Source organism: Bombina bombina, unplaced genomic scaffold, assembly GCF_027579735.1.
Source record: "Bombina bombina isolate aBomBom1 unplaced genomic scaffold, aBomBom1.pri scaffold_945, whole genome shotgun sequence".
Taxonomy (NCBI): domain Eukaryota; kingdom Metazoa; phylum Chordata; class Amphibia; order Anura; family Bombinatoridae; genus Bombina; species Bombina bombina.
The window spans coordinates 14,158-39,578 of record NW_026512116.1 but is presented as its reverse complement, the minus strand read 5'-3'; the positions used below and the strand labels follow the sequence as shown (position 1 = coordinate 39,578).

The window sequence follows — 25,421 nt, the reverse complement described above, 5'->3', positions numbered from 1 at the left end:
ATAATGACTGAGTCGAAGGCTTATATAAATATGAACTTTTTGAAAACTGATGTTATTAAATGTGCTTACCACTCTAGGCTCTGAGGAGAAATGGCAGTGTGTCAAAGATGGCCACCACCTGCGAGTGAAAGGATAAAAAGAGCTATGTGAATCATGAGTACATGTTCATGCTAATAAACTGTGGGCTATGTGAGTGCAAATACCTACTTGCTTGTTAGCACTCTACCATGCTTATCAAGCTGCAGAAGACAGACTTTCAGTAGGAGTCATCCTGTTTAGTACAGATTAGCACAGGATCTATAATTAATGAATTCTTCAAAACACCCACAGGACGACGCTGTAGGACAAATCCCAGCAACACCTGTGAAAATAGGTGACAAACTCCCTATGGTAGAACATGTACTCCTTTACACCCCCTATGTCCTATTTCTGGCTCTCTCAGGGGTATAATGGGTCTCACACTGGTCTGAGAAACCCTTTCAATTGATCTGTAGAACAGCATTTCAAGTTTCACCATCACTCCTTGATGGATGCAAATATATGGACTAAGGAATCATGAGAAAGTGGGAGGGATTAAAGCTCTGTTGTGTGGGGTGTTTTGCCAACTCCTGTAGGACTGGACTTTAATTCCACATGGCTCATGGACTCTCACAATCTTATAAAAAGAAAACAACATAATTTATGCTTACCTGATAAATTTATTTCTCTTGTAGTGTATCCAGTCCACGGATCATCCATTACTTATGGGATATTAACTCCTCCCCAACAGGAAGTGCAAGAGGATTCACCCAGCAGAGCTGCTATATAGCTCCTCCCCTAACTGCCATTACCAGTCATTCGACTGAAAACATGCAGAGAAAGGAAAACCATAGGGTGCAGTGGTGACTGTAGTTTAATGGAAAAATTACCTGCCTTAAAGTGACAGGGCAGGCCGTGGACTGGATACACTACAAGAGAAATAAATTTATCAGGTAAGCATAAATTATGTTTTCTCTTGTTAAGTGTATCCAGTCCACGGATCATCCATTACTTATGGGATACCAATACCAAAGCTAAAGTACACGGATGACGGGAGGGACAGGCAGGCTCTTTATACGGAAGGAACCACTGCCTGAAGAACCTTTCTCCCAAAAACAGCCTCCGAAGAAGCAAAAGTGTCAAATTTGTAAAATTTGGAAAAAGTATGAAGAGAAGACCAAGTTGCAGCCTTGCAAATCTGTTCAACAGAAGCCTCATTCTTAAAGGCCCAAGTGGAAGCCACAGCTCTAGTAGAATGTGCTGTAATTCTTTTTTTATTTGGTTTGTTGACAACCTTGACAGATGAAATCTCTCTCTTGGGGGAGAGTATTTGAAGTCCAGAAGGTATCCCTGAGATATTATCTCTAGCACCCAGGGATCCTGGACATCTCTTGCCCAAGCCTGGGCGAAGAGAGAAAGTCTGCCCCCCACTAGATCCGTTCCTGGATCGGTGGCCCTCAATTCATGCTGTTTTAGGGGCACCAGCAGGTTTCCTGGCCTGCTTGCCCTTGTTCCAGGACTGGTTAGGTCTCCAGCCTTGTCTGTAGCGAGCAACAGATCCTTCTTGTTTTGGAGCAGAGGAAGCTGATGCTGCTCCTGCTTTGAAATTCCGAAAGGAACGAAAATTAGATTGCCTAGCCTTAGGTTTGGCTCTGTCTTGAGGCAGGGCATGGCCTTTACCTCCTGTAATGTCAGCGATAATTTCTTTCAATCCGGGCCCGAATAAGGTCTGCCCTTTGAAAGGTATATTAAGAAATTTAGACTTAGAAGTAACGTCAGCTGACCAGGATTTTAGCCACAGTGCTCTGCGCGCCTGAATGGCGAATCCGGAATTCTTAGCCGTAAGCTTAGTTAAATGTACTACGGCATCTGAAATAAATGAGTTAGCTAACTTAAGAGCTTTAGGCCTGTGTGTAATCTCATCTAATGGAGCTGATTCAAGTGTCCCTTCCAGAAACTCAAACCAAAATGCTGCTGCAGCCGTGACAGGCGCAATGCATGCAAGGGGTTGTAATATAAAACCTTGTTGAACAAACATTTTCTTAAGGTAACCCTCTAACTTTTTATCCATTGGATCTGAAAAGGCACAGCTATCCTCCACCGGGATAGTGGTACGCTTAGCTAAAGTAGAAACTGCTCCCTCCACCTTAGGGATCGTTTGCCATAAGTCCCGTGTGGTGGTGTCTATTGGAAACATCTTTCTAAATATCGGAGGGGGTGAGAACGGCACACCGGGTCTATCCCACTCCTTAGTAACAATTTCAGTAAGTCTCTTAGGTATAGGAAAAACGTCAGTACTCGACGGTACCGCAAAATATTTATCCAACCTACACATTTTTTCTGGTATTGCAACTGTGTTACAATCATTCAGAGCCGCTAACACCTCCCCTAGTAATACACAGAGGTTTTCCAGCTTAAATTTAAAATTTGAAATATCTGAATCCAATCTGTTTGGATCAGAACCGTCAGCCGCAGAATGAAGCTCTCCGTCCTCATGTTCTGCAAGTTGTGACGCAGTATCTGACATGGCCCTAACATTATCAGCGCACTCTGTTCTCACCCCAGAGTGATCACGCTTACCTCTTAGTTCTGGTAATTTAGCCAAAACTTCAGTCATAACAGTAGCCATATCCTGTAATGTGATTTGTAATGGCCGCCCAGATGTACTCGGCGCCACAATATCACGCACCCCCCGAGCGGGAGATGCAGGTACTGACACGTGAGGCGAGTTAGTCGGCATAACTCTCCCCTCGTTGTTTGGTGAAATATGTTCAATTTGTACAGATTGACTTTTATTTAAAGTAGCATCAATACAGTTAGTACATAAATTTCTATTGGGCTCCACTTTGGCATTAGCACATATAGCACAGATGTCTTCCTCTGAATCAGACATGTTTAACACACTAGCAAATAAACTAGCAACTTGGAAATACTTTTCAAGTAATTTACTATAATATGAAAACGTACTGTGCCTATAAGAAGCACAGAAAGAGTTATGACAGTTGAAAGTTAATAAACTGAAAGGTTATAGCATCAAATCTTTGTAAAAAACACAATTTTAGCAAAGGCTTGTTCCCATTAGCGAAGGATAACTAACCCTGATAGCAGAAAAAAAAGTTACAGAAATAAACGTTTTTTATCACAGTCAACTACAATCTCACAGCTCTGCTGTGAGTGATTACCTCCCTCAAAACAAGTTTTGAAGACCCCTGAGTTCTGTAGAGATGAACCGGATCATGCAGGAAATACAATGAGCTTCTGACTGAATTTTTTGACCTCCCCCTCACACACAACAGTGAGAGAGATCAGTAAACTGTCATAAATTAAATAAAACAACTGCCAAGTGGAAAAAATAATGCCCAAAACATTTTATTCACCAAGTACCTCAGAAAATGAAACGATTTTACATGCCAGCAAAAAACGTTTAACATAAATTAAGTGTTATTAAAGAGCCTGTTGCCAGTCCCTGCAAATTAGGCTAAAGTCTTATGCACACACTATAATTCCAGTGAAGTGCCATTCCCCAGAATACTGAAGTGTAAAATATACATACATGACAGCCTGATACCAGTTGCTGCTACTGCATTTAAGGCTGAGTTTACATTATATCGGTATGGCAGAATTTTCTCATCAATTCCATTGTCAGAAAATAATAAGCTGCTACATACCTCTTTGCAGATTAATCTGCCCGCTGTCCCCTGATCTGAAGTTTACCTCTCCTCAGATGGCCGAGAAACAGCAATATGATCTTAACTACGCCGGCTAAAATCATAGTAAAAACTCAGGTAGATTCTTCTTCAAATTCTACCAGAGAAGGAATAACACACTCCGGTGCTATTATAAAATAACAAACTTTTGATTGAAGGTATAAAACTAAATATAATCACCATAGTCCTCTCACACATCCTATCTAGTCGTTGGGTGCAAGAGAATGACTGGTAATGGCAGTTAGGGGAGGAGCTATATAGCAGCTCTGCTGGGTGAATCCTCTTGCACTTCCTGTTGGGGAGGAGTTAATATCCCATAAGTAATGGATGATCCGTGGACTGGATACACTTAACAAGAGAAAATATTAATAATTTGATGTCTATTAGGTGTATGGTTCAGTCTGATCTACAATATGGTCTATGCAATTAAAATATCTCTTACTGACTCCTTTGTGGGCATCAATGCTTGTAAGCTCTATAGTGCCATCATGACATTTCCTAGGGTCTTCTTTGTACTCCTTGTGAACACCTTCTGGACAATATCTGTAAGCTAGGCCATAATCGACCAAGTACACCTAAGGAGATGAAAAAAGAAAATTTATGCTTACATGATAAATGTATTTATTTTTTGACACAATGAGTCCACATACTAATGGGATATTCACCTCCTGGTCAGCAGGAGGCAGCAAAGAGCACCATAGCAGAGCTGTTAAATAGCTCCTCCCTTCCCTCCCACTCCAGTCATTCGACCAAAGTTAGGAAGAGAAAGGAAAAGCCAAGGTGTAGAGGTGTCTGAAGTTTACAATAACCCAAAACCTGTCTTACAAGAACAGGGATGGTCGTGAACTCATCGTGTCAAAAAAGAAATAAATTTATCAGGTAAGCATAAATGTTCTTTTTAAGACACGATGAGTCCACGGATCATCTTAATTACTAATGGGATTCAATACCAAAGCTAGAGTACACAGATGATACGGGAGGGACAAGACAGGGAACCTAAACGGAAGGCACCACTGCTTGAAGAACCTTTCTCCCAAAAACAGCCTCAGCCGAGGCAAATGTGTCAAATTTGTAAAACTTTGAAAAAGTGTGAAGAGAGCCTTGCAAATCTGTTCTACAGAACCTTCATTTTTGAATGCCCATGAGGAAGAAACAGCCCTTGTGGAATGAGCCGTAATCCTCAAGAGGCTGCTGTCCAGCAGTCTCATATGCAAAACGTATGAGAAAACCACAAACAAAGAAGACTGACGAAAGTCCTTAGTCGCCTGCACAGACTACATCCAAATTGTGCAAGAGTCTTTCCTTCTTAGGAGGATTAGGACACAAGAAAGGAACAACCTCCTGATTAATATTTCGATCAGAAACAACCTTAGGAAGAAATCCTAATTCGGTACATAAAACTACCTTATCTGCATGGAAAATAAGATAAGGAGACTCGCACTGCAAAGCCGAGAGTTCTGACACTCTCCGAGCAGAAGAAATAGCAACAAGAAATAAAACCTTCCAAGATAACTTAATATCCAAGGAATGCATAGGCTCAAAAGGAGCCCCTTGAAGAACATTGAGAACTAAATTAAGACCCCCAAGGAGGAAAACTGGTTTGAACACAGGTCTGATCCTGACTAAGGCCTGACAAAAAGATTGTACATCCAGAACATTGGCCAGACGATTGAGCAACAAAATAGATAAGGCTGAAATTTGACCCATTAGGGAACTCGTGGATAAACCCTTCTCCAAAACCTCCTTGAAAAAAGACAAAATCCTGGGAATCCTAACTCTACTCCAAGAGTAGCCCTTGGATTCACACCAATTGTGATATTTATCGCCAAATCTTATAATAAATCTTTCTAGTTACAGGTTTACAAGCCTGAATCATGGTTTCTATAACCGAATCAGAAAAATCCCCGATTGGATAAAATCAAACTTCAATCTCCAAGCAGTCAGCTTCAGAGAAACTAGATTTGGGTGGAGGAAGGGCCGCTGAATCAGAAGGTCTTTCCTCAACGAGGATCACCGTGGCCTTCCATTTGATTCGAGCAATTACTCGAAGAAGAACATCAAATGGAGGAAACAAGTATGCTAGATTGAAATTCCAAGGAGCCACCAGAGCATCTGTCAGTTCCGCCTGGGGGTCCATGGATCTCGACCCATATCTCGGGAGCTTGGCATTCTGTCCCGATGCCATGAGATCTACTTCCGGCTGACCCCACTTGAGAATTAGATTTGAAAACACTTCCGGATGGAGTTCCCACTCCACCGGATGAAAGGTCTGCCTGCTCAGGAAATCCGCCTCCGAGTTGTCCACCCCTGGGATGTGGATCGCCGATAGGCAACAAGAGTAGGCTTCCGCCCACTAGATTATTTTGGTTACCTCTCATCGCTAAGGAACTCCTTGTTCCTCCCTGATGATTGATGTAGGCCACTGACGTTATGTTGTCCGACTGGAACCTGATAAACTGTGCCGAGGCTAACAGGGGCCAAGCCAGAAGAGCATTGTAGATCGCTCTTAGTTCCAGAATGTTAATGGGTAACGCAGACTCCATATTCCCTGAGCCTTTAGAGAGTCCCAGACTGCTCCCCACCCTAGAAGGCTGGCATCTGTTGTCACAATCACCCAAGAAGGTCTGCAAAAGCATGTTCCCTGGGAGAGATGATCCAGAGACAACTACCATTGTAAAGAGTCCCTTGTCTCCTGCTCCAGGAGAAAACGAGGAGACAAGTCCGAATAATCTCCGTTCCACTGTCTCAGCATGTTCAACTGCAGAGCTCTGAGATGGAAGCGAGCAAACGGGATGATGTCCATTGCAGCCACCATCAACCCGATTAACTCCATGCATTGAGCTACTGATGGCCGAAGAGTGGACTGAAGGGCTAGACAAGTATTGATAATCTTTAATTTTCTGACCTCCGACAGAAAACTTCATAGACACTCTATTATGGTTCCTAGAAAAGTTACCCTAGTGTTTGGAACTAAGGAACTCTTTCCTAAATTTACCTTCCAACCGTGGGATCTTAGGAAGGACAACACCAAGTCCGTGTGTGAGCTTGCTAGCTGAAAGGATGGCGCCTGAACTAGAATGTCATCCAGATAAGGCGTCACTGCAATGCCTTTTGATCGAAGAACTGCCAACAGAGATCCCAGAACCTTTGTGAAGATTCTGGGGGCTGTGGCAAGACCGAAAGGAAGAGCCACAAACTGGTAGTTTGTCCAGAAAGGCAAACCTTAAGAACTTGTGATGATCCCTGTGAATGGGAACATGTAGATACGCGTCCTTTAAATCCACTGTGGTCATAAATTGACCCTCCTGGATCAATGGAAGAATGGAACGAATAGTTTCCATCTTGACGTACGGTACCCTGAGAAACTTGTTTAGACTTGAGGTCTAGAATTGGTCTGAAGGTCCCCTCTTTTTTGGGAACCACAAACAGATTGGAATAAAACACTAATCCCTGTTCCTGAATTGGAATGGGAGCAATCACTCCCAGAGCAGAGAGGTCTCCTACAAAGTGTAAGAACGCCTCTCTCTGTCTGGTCTGCAGATAATCTTGAAAGTAGAAATCTGCTTCTGGGAGGACAAACCTTGAACTCCAGGTTTGTATCCCTGAGACACTATTTCTATTGCCCAGGGATCCTAAACATCCCGAACCCAGGCATGAACAAAAAAGGAAAGTCTGCCCCCCACCAGATCCGGTCCCGGATCGGGGGCATGCCCTTCATGCTGTCTTGGAATCACTAACTGGCTTCTTGGACTGTTTTCCATTGTTCCAAGACTGGCTAGGTCTCCATGCAGGTTTAGAATGTTCCTGCTTAGAAGAGAAAGAGGAAGAGTTAACTTTGAAGTTTCAAAAGGAACGAAAATTGCTTTGTCGCCCTCTTTGTTTATTCCTCTCGTCTTGCGGGAGAAGATGACCCTTACCTCCCGTGATATCAGAAATAATTTCCTTCAGATCAGGTCCGAACAAAGTCTTCCTTTGTAAGGAATAGCTAGAAGTTTAGACTTGGATGATACATCCGCAGACCAAGGTTTTAACCATAAGGCTCTGCGGGCCAAAATAGAGAAACTCAATATATTCGCTCCCAATTTGATAACTTGAAGGGAAGCATCCTATATAAAAGCATTAGCTAGTTTAAGAGCTTTTATCCTATCTTGGATCTCATCCAAAGAAGTCTCAGTCCTGAGGGCCTCAGACAGAGCACCAAACCAATATGCTGCCGCACTAGTGACGGTGGCAATGCACACAGCTAGTTGCCACTGTAGACCCTGGTGTACATAAATCTTGAGTAACCCCTCTAACTTCTTATCCATTGGATTTTTGAAAGCACAACTATTCTCTATGGGAGTAGTAGTCCTTTTAGCTAAGGTAGACGGCTCCTACCTTAGGAACTGTTTGCCAAGCCTCCTTAACGGAATCGGCTATGGGAAACATTTTCTTGAAAATAGGAGAGGGAGAAAAAGGGATGCCCAGTCTCTCTCACTCCTTAGCAATGATTTCAGTAGACCTTTTAGGAACTGGAAATACATCTGTATAGGAAGGAACTTCAAAATATCTGTCAAGTTTTCTAGACTTTTGAGGGACAACTACCACTGTGGAGTCACTATCGTCCAAAGTAATCAAAACCTCCCTGAGTTACAGACGAAGGTGATCAAGTTTAAATCTGAAAGATACCACCATCTGAGTCTGTCAGAGGCAACAAATCCTCTGAATCTGAAATTTCCCCTTCAGAAACTACTGCAGTAAACTCCTCTTCGTGTTGCTGGGAGAATAATTCTGAAACTGCAACAATTGCATCTGACGCCTCGCTTACAGAATGCCTGGCTTTTCTCTTATGTTTGCTCTGCAACATTAGAAAAGCAGACAGGGCATCATAAATAGTTGAAGACATAAGAGAAGCTCTATTTCTTGTAACAAAATCCCTGCAGGGACTATAGCTGAAGCGTAAGGCACTGCTTGAGAGGGCGGTAAAATTTGGGATGCTTGGGGAGAAAGCTGCGGCATAACTTGACCATCCTCATTAGACTCCTGGACAACATCTGCCTTAGAAGAGACTGGCTCTGAAAAAATCTTATCCCTATAACTCAAAGTCCTTTGAACACATGAAGGACAGAAAGGGATTGGTGGTTCCACATTAGCATCAAAACAGAAAGCACAGGTGACATCTTGCAAGTCCTCTTGATCCATGCTTGCACACAATTTGCCAAATAAACAAAAGTTATCAAAATTATTTAGAAAAATTAACAAAAAAAAAACGTTACTGTCACTTTAAATATAAAACGGTTCATTTCCTTTTTATGCAAACTTTCCCAAACAATACAAAATCTAACCCCAGCACTCTGCTGAAGTGCTCCTACCTTACTGCAGATCGTTATGACTTTTATCCTGTCTGTAGCGATTCTCAGAAAAAGACAACAGCTGATATAACAGTAGAAAACCGTGTCTGAACTAGTTCACCATGTGACTCCTGAACAGACTGGTCAAATTCTTGTACTGATTTTTTAACGCGCACTTCCCTCAGCTACACTACTGACTGAAGCGCTACGGAAAGGCGTGTAAAAACCGAAAGGACAGCCCATCGTGGGCGTGACCTATACCGCTCTTACTATCATCAAGTGAAACCCCGTAGCCATAAAAAAGCAGCTTAACCCCTATAGCCCCAGTGCTTTGGCATATAACGCTGCCCAAACAGATTTTTCCACTTGAGAAAAAACGGTTAATGTCCCAACATAAAGCAGCACATTAACAAAGAGCCCCTTATGTTATTAAATATTAAAAGTGCTTATTAAACTTCTGAGTCCTTTTCCCAGAAAAAGTAAAGTAGCACTTACCTGGACTGCTGCCTGGCAGCAAGGCAGCTCTCAGGCTTGAGAGGTCCTATCCCTCACATCGACCTGAGGAGAATAAGAAGCTGAGTTAAGGATTTACCTCAGACTGAAGGATATAGAGCAGCAAGAAATATGGGAGGCGCAGTGAGAATTATGTCCCACAAGTTCCCATTGCTCTAAAGCCACCAAAGCTCTCCTGTAGAGACTGATATGGACTACGGCTACACCCTAGAACAAAGCAGCACACTCTGGCACTACTTAAAAAATGAACTCGATAGAAGAATCTATGCTAACACCTCACTTTACCTCTTCCTATCACTAACGTAGGCAAAGAGAATGACTTGAGTGGGAGGGAAGGGAGGAGCTATTTAACAGCTCTGCTGTGGTGCTCTTTGCCGCCTCCTGCTGACCAGGAGGTGAATAACCCACTAGTAATTAAAATGATCCGTGGACTCAGTGTCTTAAAAAAGAAATAACTTTAGTTTGTCATACATAATACAAATTGATTAAAGAAAAACAGAATTTATGTTTACCTGATAAATTTCTTTCTCCAACAGTGTGTCCGGTCCACGGTTTCATCCTTACTTGTGGGATATTCTCCTCCCCTACAGGAAATGGCAAGGAGAGCACACAGCAAGAGCTGTCCATATAGCCCCCCCTCTGGCTCCGACCCCCAGTCATTCGACCGACGGTTACGAGAAAAAGGAGAAACTATAGGGTGCCGTGGTGACTGTAGTGTATAAAGAAATAAATTTTTCAAACCCGACTAAAAAACCAGGGCGGGCCGTGGACCAGACACACCGTAGGAGAAAGAAATTTATCAGGTAAACAAATTCTGTTTTCTCCAAATTGGTGTGTCCAGTCCACAGTTTCATCCTTACTTGTGGGAACCAATACCAAAGCTTTAGGACACGGATGAAGGGAGGAAGCAAATCAGGTTACCTAAACGGAAGGCACCACGGCTTGCAAAACCTCTCTCCCAAAAATAGCCTCCGAAGAAGCATAAGTATCGAATTTGTAAAATTTTGGCAAAGTATGCAGGGAAGACCAAGTCGCTGCCCTACAGATCTGATCAACAGAAGCCTCGTTCTTGAATGCCCATGTGGAAGCCACAGCTCTAGTAGAATGAGCTGTAAATTGTTCAGGAGGCTGCCGTCCAGCAGTCTCATAAGCCAATCGGATGATGCTTTTCAGCCAAAAGTAAAGAGAGGTAACAGTAGCTTTCTGTCCTCTCCTCTTACCAGAATAGACGACAAACAAAGAAGATGTCTGTCTGAAATCCTTCGTTGCTTCTAAATAGAATTTCAAAGCACGAACTACATCTAAATTATGTAACAAACGTTCCTTCTTCGAAACTGGATTCGGACACAGAGAAGGAACCACTATTTCCTGGTTAATATTCCTGTTGGAAACGACTTTTGGAAGAAAACCAGGCTTTGAACGTAAAACTACCTTATCTGTATGGAATACCAGATAGGGTGAACACACTGCAAAGCAGACAATTCAGAAACTCTTCTAGCAGAAGAAAAAGCAACCAAAAACAGAACTTTCCAAGATAGTAACTTAATATCTATGGAATGTAAGGGTTCAAACAGAACCCCTTGAAGAACTGAAAGAACTAAAGTTAGACTCCATGGAGGAGTCAAAGGTCTGTAGACAGGCTTGATTCTGACTAAAGCCTGTACAAACACCTGTACATCTGGCACGGCTGCCAGACGTTTGTGCAACAAAACAGACAGAGCAGATATCTGTCCTATTAGAGAACTAGCTGACAAACCTTTATCCAAACCCTCTTGGAGAAAGGAAAGTATCCTCGGAATTTTAATTTTACTCCAAGAGTATCCCTTGGAGTCGCACCAACAGATATATTTTTTCCATATCTTATGGTAAATTTTCCTAGTCACAGGCTTCCTGGCCTGAATCAGAGTATCTATAACCGAATCTGAAAACCCACGCTTAGATAGAATAAAGCGTTTAATTTCCAAGCAGTCAGTTGCAGAGAGACTAGATTTGGATGTTCGAATGGACCTTGTACTAGAAGATCCTGTCTCCAAGGTAGCTTCCATGGTGGAGCCGATGACATATTCACCAGGTCTGCATACCAAGTCCTGCGTGGCCACGCAGGAGCTATCAGAATCACTGAGGCCTTCTCCTGTTTGATCCTGGCTACAAGCCTGGGAAGGAGAGGGAACGGTGGAAAAACATAAGCTAGCTTGAACGACCAACGCGCCGCCAATGCATCCACTAGTGTCGCCTTGGGATCCCTGGATCTGGACCCGTATCGAGGAACCTTGGAGTTCTGACGAGACGCCATCAGATCCATATCTGGAATGCCCCATAGTTGAGTTAACTGGGCAAAAACCTCCGGGTGGAGTGCCCACTCCCCCGGATGGAAAGTCTGACGACTCAAATAATCCGCCTCCCAGTTGTCTACTCCTGGGATGTGAATTGCAGATAGATGGCAGGAGTGATCCTCCGCCCATTTGATGATCTTGGATACCTCTCTCATCGCCAAGGAACTCTTTGTTCCCCCCTGATGATTGATGTATGCTACAGTCGTCATGTTGTCCGACTGGAACCATATGAATTTGACCTTTGTCAGGTGAGGCCAAACCAGGAGCGCACTGAATATCGCTCTCAGTTCTAAAATGTTTATCGGAAGAAAAGACTCTTCTCGAGACCATAGAACTTGAGCTTTCAGAGAGTCCCAGACCGCGCCGAAGCCTAAGAGACTGGCGTCGGTCGTGACAATGACCCACTCTGGTCTGCGGAAACTCATTCCCTGAAACAGGTGATCCTGAGACAACCACCAGCGGAGAGAATCCCCGATTACCTGGTCTACTTGAATCTGGGGAGACAAGTCTGCATAATCCCCATTCCACTGTTTGAGCATGCACAGTTGTAATGGTCTCAGTTGTATTCGAGCAAAAGGAACTATGTCCATCGCTGCGACCATTAATCCTATTACTTCCATGCACTGAGCTATGGAAGGCTGCAGAATAGAGTGAAGAACTTGACAGGCGCTCAGAAGATTTGATTTTCTGACCTCTGTCAGGAAGATCCTCATTTCCATAGAATCTATTATTGTTCCCAGAAAGGGAACTCTTGTTGACGGGAACAGGGAACTTTTTTCTACGTTCACCTTCCACTCGTGAGATCTGAGAAAGGCTAGAACAATGTCTTGTATGGGCCTTTGCTTTGGAAAGAGACGACGCTTGGGTTAGAATGTCGTCTAGATAAGGTGCTATAGCAATGCCCCTCGGTCTTAATACCGCTAGAAGGGACCCTAGCACCTTTGTGAAAATTCTGGGAGCAGTGGCTAAAACGAATGGAAAAGCCACGAACTGTCTTTCCAGGAAGGCGAACCTCAGGAACTAATGGAGATCTTTGCGGATAGGAATATGCAGGTACGCATCCTTTAAATCCACGGTAGTCATGTATTGACCCTCCTGGATTGTTGGAAAAATCTTCCTTGTTCCGTTATTGGAACTGGGTGTATCACTCTCATCTTTACTATGTCTCCTACGCAGTGTAAGAATGCCTGTCTCTTCATCTGGTCTGAAGATAAGCGAGACATGCGGAACCTTCCCTTTGGAGGAAGTTCCTTAAATTCTAGAAGATATCCCTGAGAGACTATTCTAGTGTCCAGGGATCCGGAACATCTCTTGCCCAAGCCTGAGCAAAGAGAGAGAGTCTGCCCTCTACTAGATCCGGTCCCGGATCGGGGCTACCCCTTCATGCTGTCTTGGTGGTAGCAGCAGCAGGCTTTTTGGCCTGTTTACCCTAGTTCCAACCTTGCAATGGTTTCCATGCTGGTTTAGGTTGGGAAGTGTTGCTTTTTTGTCTGGAGGCCGCAGAGTTAGGAATTGGTCCGTTCCTGAAATTGTGAAAGGAACGAAAATTAGATTTGTTCTTAGCCTTAAAAGGCCTATCTTGTGGGAGGGCATGTCTGAAATAATCTTTCAATTCCGGCCCGAATAGGGTCTTACCCTTGAAAGGAATATTAAGCAATTTGTTCTTGGACGACACATTCGCCGACCAGGATTTTAGCCAAAGCGCTCTGCGCGCCACTATAGCAAACCCTGAATTTTTCGCCGCTAACTTAGCAATTGAAAAGCGGCATCCAAAATAAATGAATTAACCAACTTAAGTGCGTGAATTCTGTCCATGACTTCATCATATGGAGTATCCCTTTGAAGCAAATTTTCCAGTTCCTCGAACCAAAATACGCTGCGGTAGTGACAGGAATAATGCACGAGATTGGTTGAAGAAGTAAGCCCTGCTGAATAAATTCTTTTTTAACAGTCCTTCTAATCTTTTATCCATAGGATCTTTGAAAACGCAACTGTCCTCAATAGGAATAGTTGTGCGCTTAGCTAACACTGAAACCGCCCCCTCAACCTTAGGAACAGTCTGCCATGTGTCCTTTCTAGGGTCGACAATGGGGAACATTTTCTTGAATATAGGAGGTGGAACAAAAGGTATACCTGGCTTTTCCCACTCCTTAGTCACTATGTCCGCCACCCGCTTGGGTATCGGAAAGGCATCAGCGTGCACTGGAACCTCTAAGAATTTGTCCATCTTGCACAATTTCTCTGGAATTACCAGAGAATCACAATCATCTAGAGTAGTTAGGACCTCCTTAAGCAGGGCACGGAGGTGTTCTAACTTAAATTTAAAAATCACTATATCAGTGTCTGCCTGCTGAGAAACTTTTCCTGAATCAGAAACTTCCCCTTCAGACAGGCCCTCCCTCACTGCTATACTCAGATTGATGTGAGGGAACAACTGATAAATTGTCCTCAGCGCTAACCTGCTCATCTTCTGTATTTAAAAACTGAGCAATCACGCTTTCTAGAATAGGATGGCAGTTTGGATAATAGATTTGCTATAGAATTATCCATCACTGCAGTTAATTGCTGCATAGTAACCAGCATTGGCGCGCTAGATGTACTAGGTATCGCCTGCGCGGGCAAAACTGGTGTTGACACAGAAGGAGAGGATGATAAACTATCCCCACTACCTTCACATGAAGAATCATCCTGGGCAATCTTATTAAATGTGACAGTACTGTCCTTACTTTGTTTGGACACTATGACACAATTTGCACAAAACATTAATAGGGGGAACCACCTTGGCTTTCATACATACAGAGCATAAGCTATCTGAAGGTACAGACATGTTAGACAGAATATGGCAGGCTAACAATGCAATAAAAACGTTTTTAAAGAAAAGCGTTACTGTCTCTTTAAATAATAAACAAGCACACTTTATTTCTGAAAGTTTGAAAAACTATGAAGGCAATGTCCGATTTTAACAAAATGTGCACCCCAGAGTCCTAGTGCCTTGAAAGTATTGCACACCAAGTTTCAAGACTTTAACCCTTAAAATGAGCAAAAACATAATTTATGTAAGAACTTACCTGATAAATTCATTTCTTTCATATTAACAAGAGTCCATGAGCTAGTGACGTATGGGATATACATTCCTACCAGGAGGGGCAAAGTTTCCCAAACCTTAAAATGCCTATAAATACACCCCTCACCACACCCACAAATCAGTTTAACGAATAGCCAAGAAGTGGGGTGATAAGAAAAAAAGTGCGAAGCATATAAAATAAGGAATTGGAATAATTGTGCTTTATACAAAAAAATCATAACCACCCCAAAAAAGGGTGGGCCTCATGGACTCTTGTTAATATGAAAGAAATGAATTTATCAGGTAAGTTCTTACATAAATTATGTTTTCTTTCATGTAATTAACAAGAGTCCATGAGCTAGTGACGTATGGGATAATGACTACCCAAGATGTGGATCTTTCCACACAAGAGTCACTAGAGAGGGAGGGATAAAATAAAGACAGCCAATTCCTGCTGAAAATAATCCACACCCAAAATAAAGTTTAACAAAAAACATAAGCAGAAGATTCAAACTGAAACCGCTGCCTGAAGAACTTTTCTACCAAAAACTGCTTCAGAAGAAGAAAATACATCAAAATGGTAGAATTTAGTAAAAGTATGCAAAGAGGACCAAGTTGCTGCTTTGCAGATCTGGTCAACCGAAGCTTCATTCCTAAACGCCCAGGAAGTAGATACTGACCTAGTAGAATGAGCTGTAATTCTCTGAGGCGGAATTTTACCCGACTCAACATAGGCAAGATGATTTAAAGATTTCAACCAAGATGCCAAAGAAATGACAGAAGCTTTCTGGCCTTTCCTAGAACCGGAAAAGATAAGAAATAGACTAGAAGTCTTACAGAAAGATTTCGTAGCTTCAACATAATATTTCAAAGCTCTAACAACATCCAAAGAATGCAACGATTTCTCCTTAGAATTCTTAGGATTAGGACATAATGAAGGAACCACAATTTCTCTACTAATGTTGTTGGAATTCACAACTTTAGGTAAAATTCAAAAGAAGTTCGCAACACCGCCTTATCCTGATGAAGAATCAGAAAAGGAGACTCATAAGAAAGAGCAGATAATTCAGAAACTCTTCTGGCAGAAGAGATGGCCAAAAGGAACAAAACTTTCCAAGAAAGTAATAAATATCCAATGAATGCATAGGTTCAAATGGAGGAGCTTGAAGAGCCCCCAGAACCAAATTCAAACTCCAAGGAGGAGAAATTGACTTAATGACAGGCTTTATACAAACCAAAGCTTGTACAAAACAATGAATATCAGGAAGAATAGCAATCTTTCTGTGAAAAAGAACAGAAAGAGCAGAGATTTGACCTTTCAAGGAACTTGCGGACAAACCCTTATCTAAACCATCCTGAAGAAATTGTAATATTCTCGGTATTCTAAAAGAATGCCAAGAAAAATGATGAGAAAGACACCAAGAAATATAAGTCTTCCAGACTCTATAATATATCTCTCTGGATACAGATGTACGAGTCTGTAACATAGTATTAATCACAGAGTCAGAAAAACCTCTTTGACCAAGAATCAAGCGTTCAATCTCCATACCTTTAAATTTAAGGATTTCAGATCCTGATGGAAAAAAGGACCTTGAGACAAAAGGTCTGGTCTTAACGGAAGAGTCCACGGTTGGCAAGAGGCCATCCGGACAAGATCCGCATACCAAAACCTGTGAGGCCATGCCGGAGCTACCAGCAGAACAAACGAGCATTCCTTCAGAATCTTGGAGATTACTCTTGGAAGAAGAACTAGAGGCGGAAAGATATAGGCAGGATGATACTTCCAAGGAAGTGAAAATGCATCCACTGCCTCCGCCTGAGGATCCCGGGATCTGGACAGATACCTGGGAAGTTTCTTGTTTAGATGAGAAGCCATCAGAACTATTTCTGGAAGTTCCCACATTTGAACAATCTGAAGAAATACCTCTGGGTGAAGAGACCATTCGCCCGGATGCAACGTTTGGCGACTGAGATAATCCGCTTTCCAATTGTCCATACCTGGGATATAAACCGCAGAGATTAGACAGGAGCTGGATTCCGCCCAAACCAAAATTCGAGATACTTCTTTCATAGCCAGAGGACTGTGAGTCCCTCCTTGATGATTGATGTATGCCACAGTTGTGACAATGTCTTATCTGAAAACAATGAACAACTCTCTCTTCAGAAGAGGCCAAGACTGAAGAGCTCTGAAAATTGCACGGGGTTCCAAAATATTGATCGGAAATCTCACCTCCTGAGATTCCCAAACCCCTTGTGCCGTCAGATACCCCCACACAGCTCCCCAACCTGTAAAACTCATATCTGTTGAGATTATAGTCCAGGTCGGAAGAACAAAGAAGCCCCCTGAACTAAACGATGGTGATCTGTCCACCATGTCAGAGAGTGTCGTAAAATCGGTTTAAAGATATTAATTGAGATATCTTTGAGTAATCCCTGCACCATTGGTTCAGCATACAGAGCTGAAGAGGTCGCATGTGAAAACGAGCAAAGGAGATCGCATCTGATGCGGCAGTCCTAAGATCCAACATTTCCATGCATAAGGCTACCAAAGGGAATGATTGTGACTGAAGGTTTTGACAAGCTGATATCAATGTTAAACTTCTCTTGTCTGACAAGGACAGAGTCATAGACACTGAATTTATCTAGAAACCTAAAAAGGTTACCCTTGTCTGAGGAATCAATAAACTGATTGGTAAATTGATCCTCCAACCATGAACTTGAAGAAACAACACAAGTCGATTCGTATGAGATTCTTCGAAAATGAGAAGACTGAGCAAGTACCAAGATATCGTCCAAATAAGGAAATACCAAAACCCTATTCTCTGATTACAGAAAGAAGGGCACCGAGAACCTTTGAAAAAAATTCTTGGAACTGAGGCTAGGCCAAATAGTAGAGCCACAAAACTGGTAATGCTTGTCTAAAAAGAGAATCTCAGACACTAAAAGTGATCTGGATGAATCGGAATATGCAGATACACATCCTGTAAATCTATTGTAGACATATAATGCCCTTGCTAAACAAAAGGCAAGATAGTCCTACAGTAACCATCTTGAATGTTGGTATCCTAACATAACGATTCAATAATGATAGATCCAGAACTGGTCTGAAGGAATTGACCTTCTTTGGTACAATGGAGAGATAAAATAAAACCCCAGCCCCTGTTCCAGAACTGGAACTGGCATAAATACTCCAGCCAACTCTAGATCTGAAACACATTTCAGAAATGCTGAGCCTTGCTGTGTTAACTGGGACACGGGAAAGAAAAGAATCTCTTAGCAGGAGGCCTTAACTTGAAGCCAATTCTGTACCTTTCTGAAACAATGTTTCTGAAACCAGAGATTAAGAACGGAATTGATCCAAATTTCTTTGAAGAAAACGTAATCTGCCCCATACCAGCTGAGCTGGAATAAGGGCCGCACCTTCATAGGTACTTAGGAGCTGGCTATAGGTTTCTATAAGGCTCGGATATATTCCAAACTGGAAATAGTTTCCAAACTGATACCGCTCCTGAGGATGAAGGATCAGGCTTTTGTTCCTTGTTGTGAGGAAAGGAACGAAATGAATATTTACCCTGGAAAGAAAAGGAAAGCAAAGTTGACTTAGAAGACATGTCAGCATTCCAAGTTTTAATCCATAAAGCTTTTCTAGCTAAAATAGCTAGAGACATATACCTGACATCAACTCTAATGATATCAAAAGATGGTATCACCAACAAAATTATTAGCATGTTATAGAATAATAATAATGCTATAAAATTATGATCTGTTACTTGTTGCGCTAAAGCTTCCAACCAAAAAGTTGAAACTGCAGCAACATCCGCTAAAAATATAGCAGGTCTAAGAAGATTACCTGAACATAAGTAAGCTTTTCTTAGAAAGGATTCAATTTTCCTATCTAAAGGATCCTTAAATGAAGTACTATCTGCCATAGGAATAGTAGTACATTAGCAGGAGTAGAGACAGCCCCATAACCTTAGGGATTTTTGTCCCAAAAAACTCTAATCTGTCAGATGGCACAGGATATAATTTGCTTAAACGTCTAGAAGGAGTAAATAAATTACCCAAATTATTCCATTCCCTGGAAATTACTTCAGAAATAGCATCAGGGAGATAAAACACTTCTGGAAAAAACTACAGGAGATTTAAAAACCTTATTTAAACGTTTACATTTAGTATCAAGAGGACCAGAATCCTCTATTTCTAATGCAAATAATACTTCTTTAAGTAAAGAACGAATAAATTCCATCTTGAACAAATACAAAGATTTATCAGCATCAACCTCTGAGACAGAAACCTCTGAACCAGAAGAACCATTAAATCAGTATCAGAATGATGATGTTCATTTAAAAATTCATCTGAAAAAAAGAGAAGTTTTAAAAGACTTTTATGTATACTAGAAGGAGAAATAACAGACATAGCCTTCTTAATGGATTTAAAATAAATAAAATCTCTTATGTTATCAGGAACACTCTGAAAATTAGATGTTGACGGAACAGCAACAGGTAATGTAACAGTACTAAAGGAAATTTTATCTGCATTAATAAGTTTGACATGACATGCAATACAAATAACAGCTGGAGAAACAGATACCAAAAGTTTATAGCAGACTTAGCTTGGTAGCTCCAGCACTGTGCAGTGATTTTCCTGTAGTAACTTCTGACTCAGTTGCAACGTGGAACATCTTGCAATATGTAAAAGAAAAAAACAACATATAAAGCAAAATTTGATCAAATTCCTTAAATGACAGTTTCAGGAATGGGAAAAAAATGCCAGTGAACAAGCTTCTAGCAACCAGAAGCAATAAATAATGAGACTTAAATAATGTGGAGACAAAAATGACGCCCATATTTTTTAGCGCCAAAAAAGACGCCCACATTATTTGGCGCCTAAATGCTTTTGGCGCCAAAAATGACGCCACATCCGGAACGCCGACATTTTTGGCGCAAAATAACGTCAAAGAATGACGCAACTTCCGGCGACACGTATGACGCCGGAAACGGAAATAGAATTTTTGCGCCAAAAAAAGTCCGCGCCAAGAATGACGCAATAAAATGAAGCATTTTCAGCCCCCGCGAGCCTAACAGCCCACAGGGAAAAAGTCAAATTTTAAGGTAAAATATGTTAAATTAAAATGCATTATCCCAAATATGAAACTGACGGTCTGAAAATAAGGAAAGTTGAACATTCTGAGTCAAGGCAAATAAATGTTTGAATACATATATTTAGAACTGATAAACAAAGTGCCCAACCATAGCTAGGAGTGTCACAGAAAATAAGACTTACTTACCCCAGGACACTCATCTACATATAGCAGATAGCCAAACCAGTACTGAAACGAGAATCAGCAGAGGTAATGGTATATATAAGAGTATATCGTCGATCTGAAAAGGGAGGTAAGAGATGAATCTCTACGACCGATAACAGAGAACCTATGAAATAGACCCCTTAGAAGGAGATCACTGCATTCAAATAGGCAATACTCTCCTCACATCCCTCTGACATTCACTGCACGCTGAGAGGAAAACCGGGCTCCAACTTGCTGCGGAGCGCATATCAACGTAGAATCTAGCACAAACTTACTTCACCACCTCCATCGGAGGCAAAGTTTGTAAAACTGATTTGTGGGTGTGGTGAGGGGTGTATTTATAGGCATTTTAAGGTTTGGGAAACTTTGCCCCTCCTGGTAGGAATGTATATCCCATACGTCACTAGCTCATGGACTCTTGTTAATTACATGAAAGAAACGGAGCTATTTGTTCAAATAAACAATTTTATCACACAATAATCACTGCCACAGCCTTGCTGTGGCTTTTTACCTTCCCTTAAAGTGATTCAGCACTGAAATAAACCTTCCTGAGTCCGTTTTCTTTACCCACAGGATCCTCAAATGAAGCTGCATGCACTGCCAAGGAAATAAACTGCGCAATTGAGGCGCGAAAACGGGGCCTCCATCTGCATTACCAGAGTGAAGGGGCCTTTCTGACTAAAGTAGTAGTCTAACTAGATGCCAGGCGAAAAAAACGTTCCCAAAAGTGCTTTTATAACACAAAAAAACACTCTAAATGTCCAATAAATCTGATATAAACCAATCGATTTAGCCCACAATAGTGTCAACCAGTATAGAGCCCATTTATAAGCCTTAATCTGTTATGAATCTAAGAAAATGGCTTACCGATCCCCAAAGGGAAAAACTGACAGTCTTCTAGCATTAACATGTCTTGTTAGAAATAGGACTAATCGTACCTGAAGCAGATAAGTCTGCAAACTGTTCCCTCCAACTGAAGTTCTCTGGGCTCAACAGTCCTGCGTGGGAACAGCAATTGATTTTAGTTACTGCTGCTAAAATCATACTCCTCTTTTAACAGAAATCTTCTTAATTTTCTGTTGTAGAGTAAATAGTACAAACCGGCACTATTTTAAAATAAACTCTTGATAGAAGAAATAAAAAAAAAACTACAACTAACACCACAATCTCCTCACCATCCCCGTGGAGATGCTACTTGTTCAGAGCGGCAAGGAGAATGACTGGGGGGCGGAGCCAGAGGGGGGGCTATATGGACAGTTCTTGCTGTGTGCTCTCCTTGCCATTTCCTGTAGGGGAGAATATCCCACAAGTAAGGATGAAACCGTGGACCGGACACACCAATGTTGGATAAATAAAGCATGATTCTACATGTGAAGAAATATTTTGTAGACAAATGTTGACATATTTCAGCATCTTCAAATTAGATTTAAGAATTAAGAGAACCTAAGTTAACCATTTGTCAAGTTAATTTTATTATATTGACAAACTGACAACTCTCTTCTCAAAACCACAATTTTATCATAGAACATCTTACCAGGTTTAAAACAAGTGATATGGATTCAAGCAGTCCGATATACTAAACATTTTAAGCAGGTCAAAACTGCATACCTGGTCTGGATTTGTATAGTGAAGAAGAAGATTTGAGGCTTTGATATCTCCGTGTACGTATTCATGTTCATGAATATACTCAAGAACATCAATCTAAGAAACAAAACAGGTTTGTAAAGGGGGTAATGTAGCTTATTAGTTTGTTACAATCAAACCCGATCCTAAACATTCTAACAAATGTACAACTGGAATTCAAACCAACACACTCATAGCTTGCCTCAGTTTCCTAAATAGCACTCACCAACAAAAAACTGTTCTATATGGGTCAAATTAAAAAAAAGTCAGAATAACCAATAGGACCAATCACTATGGTATAATAGTTAAAATGACAAAGTATAATATACTTAACAGCTCCCTCAAAGACGGGATTCACAAGGAGGGGAAGGAAAGCATGGAAATAATAGGACCTTATTCAATAAGTATTAAAAGAATCTAACAAGCAATGTGTTTCTTAGAGATAAAATTACTTTTGATCAGGATTATGATGCTATGCATAAACAATCCAGTTAAAAACCTGTATGTAAATAAATCTCATAAAAAAACAAAAAAAAAAAAACACGTTATCGGTCTAACCCCTGACAAGACCATATTAGTGGCCCAACTGTAAGACTTTATAAAATGACAGTGAAAATTACCAATGGACATTGAGTGTTATATAATAAAATTAAAAAGGGGCAGTAAACACCTTGTAATTACATTTCTTGTGTGTTGCTAAGAATAACATATCCATAGCAGAGTCTTGACTCTTTTTTTATATTTTTTTATTGTAATTATTTTTCATTAGCCAAACTCCACCCACCATTTGTGGGGGTTTTGGAGGCGCAGATCTGAGTTTTAATCGTCAGACAACAAGGCTGGGTCATGGTCATAAAGTTAGTAAAAAGTACTTTGCCGACTTTTCAAGGCTTCTCATATTCTGAGAAGTAGAAAATGCTAAATTTTAAGAGCCAAACTACATTTAAAGGGGGCAAAATAAATAATTAACATATATTGCAATTTCATTCTGCAAAATTAAATGTTATTAAAAAATCTCAAGGTATTTAATGTTCCTTTAAATACATTCAGAAAAAATAAATGAATAATAAGATGAAATTCTATAAAATGTGTTTTCACTTACATTGATATGTATTAGTGTGGGGTCTCAGATTGAGTAGTACTTTCTATTATCTTTCTTGAGCAAATTACACATTTTGTTTAAAAATTTTCTCGTGAAATATAGGTAATTATTTATTGCAAGGGTAGCATGAAACCGCCTTTCCAGGGCATTTTTGTATTGCCCAATTATTTTTTTCTGTAAGTTATACCCTTCCATGTGGTGTCTGGAAATCTCATTACCTGTTCTTTTTAAACTTTAAGTTCTGTGATTTGTTGAGCCTTGCAGAAGCTAGTCAGAACTTGTCTAAGCTGTTCTGCAAGAAATCTGGTTCTATACCTTAAAGTGACAATCTAGTCAGAATTAAACTTTAATGGTTCATATAGGACACGTTATTTTAAACAACTTTCCCATTTACTTTTAACATCACATTTGCTTTGTTCCTTTGGCATCCTTAGTTGAAAGCTAAACCTAGGTAGACTCATATGCTAATTTCTAAGTCCTTGAAGGCCGCTAAACATAACCCCCCAAAAAATAGGTACTTCCTTACATAAAATATGTTTTCTTACATATAGGTGGCGAGAGTCCACAATCTTGTTACTGATGGGATAGAATACCCAAGTGGTGGAAGTCCACAAGTAACAAATAAAAGGGAGAGATAAAATAAAAACAGCTATTTTCGCTGAGAAGTAGAGAAAAAGAAAGCGCCTCATGGTGTGGATAACTCTAGACAGTTGCGTAATACAATGACAGTTATCGTGTGGAATAATACTCACAAGTAGATTGGCACTCTTATTAAAAGAAGTGCGAACAGGCAGGCTGATGTTAAAGCAGTCAGTACGCTGGAGTGAAGAGGCTTGTGATCTGTCACAGGATCCGCTGTCAGCTCTCGATAGTCAGAAACACAGGAGTCCCTTTATGTGCAGGTAGTCAGTGCAAGTTTTTTTCTGATGGATACCGTATAAGCAACTCTGACTGCAAACAGTTTTTTGAAGAGGCAACTGCTGAATCAAAATCAGCGACTGTGTTGACAGCATAAAATAAGGGCTTAATAAAGCTGGAGACAGATGGTTCTAGATAGTTCAATATAAAATCAAATAGTATTTATTGTGAGCTTAAAATGCATTTCTCGGCCTGCAAGCTCCTGGCCGTTTCATCAAGTTAATTACAAAACACTGCCTGCTGTAAGGTTTAAAACAGCGTACAATCAATGTGATTGGACAATGCAATAACCAATCACTACGTTTATAACAGTTGATACAATGTAGTAAGTGCAACGCTTAATTGGAACACTGACTCGATATTAAAACACACATTGGCTCAATGTTAAAAAACATCAACATGTTGAATAGGCTTAAAAATTGAAAGTTAGAGAATCTGTAACGAAATCGCTACTTTGTAAACAAAGCTGATACATTGTGATGAATGCAATGTTTGTTAATAAAAGCATATTGGCTAAATTTTAAAACCTTAAATTGAATACATTCAGAAGTAGAGGATTAATCCTCAAAAATTAATAGAATATGTGTAAGAGAAGAGGAGATCTCTTAGGAAGAAATTATCTGACCCGATAGTCGAAATTAGTCATTGTAATTAGAATAGGCAAAAAGTAATGAGAAGGCTCAAACGGAAGCTAAGATAAACTGCTCTGAGTGGACATTTTATTTGGGGTTTCCTAGAGAAACAAAAAGTCTGAAAACCTATTTAGAATGCAAGACTGTTAAATATATCTTTTTATCTGTTATGTTTCATAAACACAGAGGATTAGTTTTGTTTTGTCGTTAGTTAAAAGACCTAGCGAACGAGGATGGTGTTGTATTTAGAAAAACATTGACGGTCGCTATGGACTTTTTATTGTAGGTTTGAAGATGAATAAATTGTAAATGTATATGCCAAAAATGACTTGTTGAATACAAAATAAATGTCATTCCTTAAATGTACATATGAATCTGTTATAATGATAATAGAAACGGGGAAAAAAGGGGGGGGGGTTAAAAAATACGATATGTAAAGTGTGTGATTTTTAAACCATGAGATTTTATCTTGACTAAGAGCTCTGTAGATAACTAAATTGGTGATAGTGACGGTATCAATCTGAGAAAAAATGTGTGAATGGATGTGTGTGGGGATGTGAAAAATAAAAACATAATTTATGTAAGAACTTACCTGATAAATTCATTTCTTTCATATTAGCAAGAGTCCATGAGCTAGTGACGTATGGGATATACATTCCTACCAGGAGGGGCAAAGTTGCCCAAACCTCAAAATGCCTATAAATACACACCTCACCACACCCACAAATCAGTTTAACGCATAGCCAAGAAGTGGGGTGATAAGACAAAAGTGCGAAAGCATAAAAAATAAGGAATTGGAATAATTGTGCTTTATACAAAAAAATCATAACCACCACAAAAAGGGTGGGCCTCATGGACTCTTGCTAATATGAAACA

At 40.7% G+C, this 25,421-nt stretch overlaps 1 long non-coding RNA gene across 1 annotated transcript in view; it reads right to left on the bottom strand.

Annotated features, from left to right (window-relative positions):
• LOC128644134 (uncharacterized) overlaps nucleotides 1–24,223 on the bottom strand; it is a 29,560-nt gene extending 5,337 nt beyond the window's left edge. The window contains exons 1-3 of the long non-coding RNA XR_008399927.1: nucleotides 23,748–24,223; nucleotides 21,879–21,971; nucleotides 4,168–4,300 (exon numbers count right to left, since the gene is read on the bottom strand). This is a non-coding gene — a long non-coding RNA (uncharacterized LOC128644134). The remainder of the gene's footprint in view (nucleotides 1–4,167; nucleotides 4,301–21,878; nucleotides 21,972–23,747) is intronic.
• Between the last annotated feature and the right edge of the window lie 1,198 nt (nucleotides 24,224–25,421).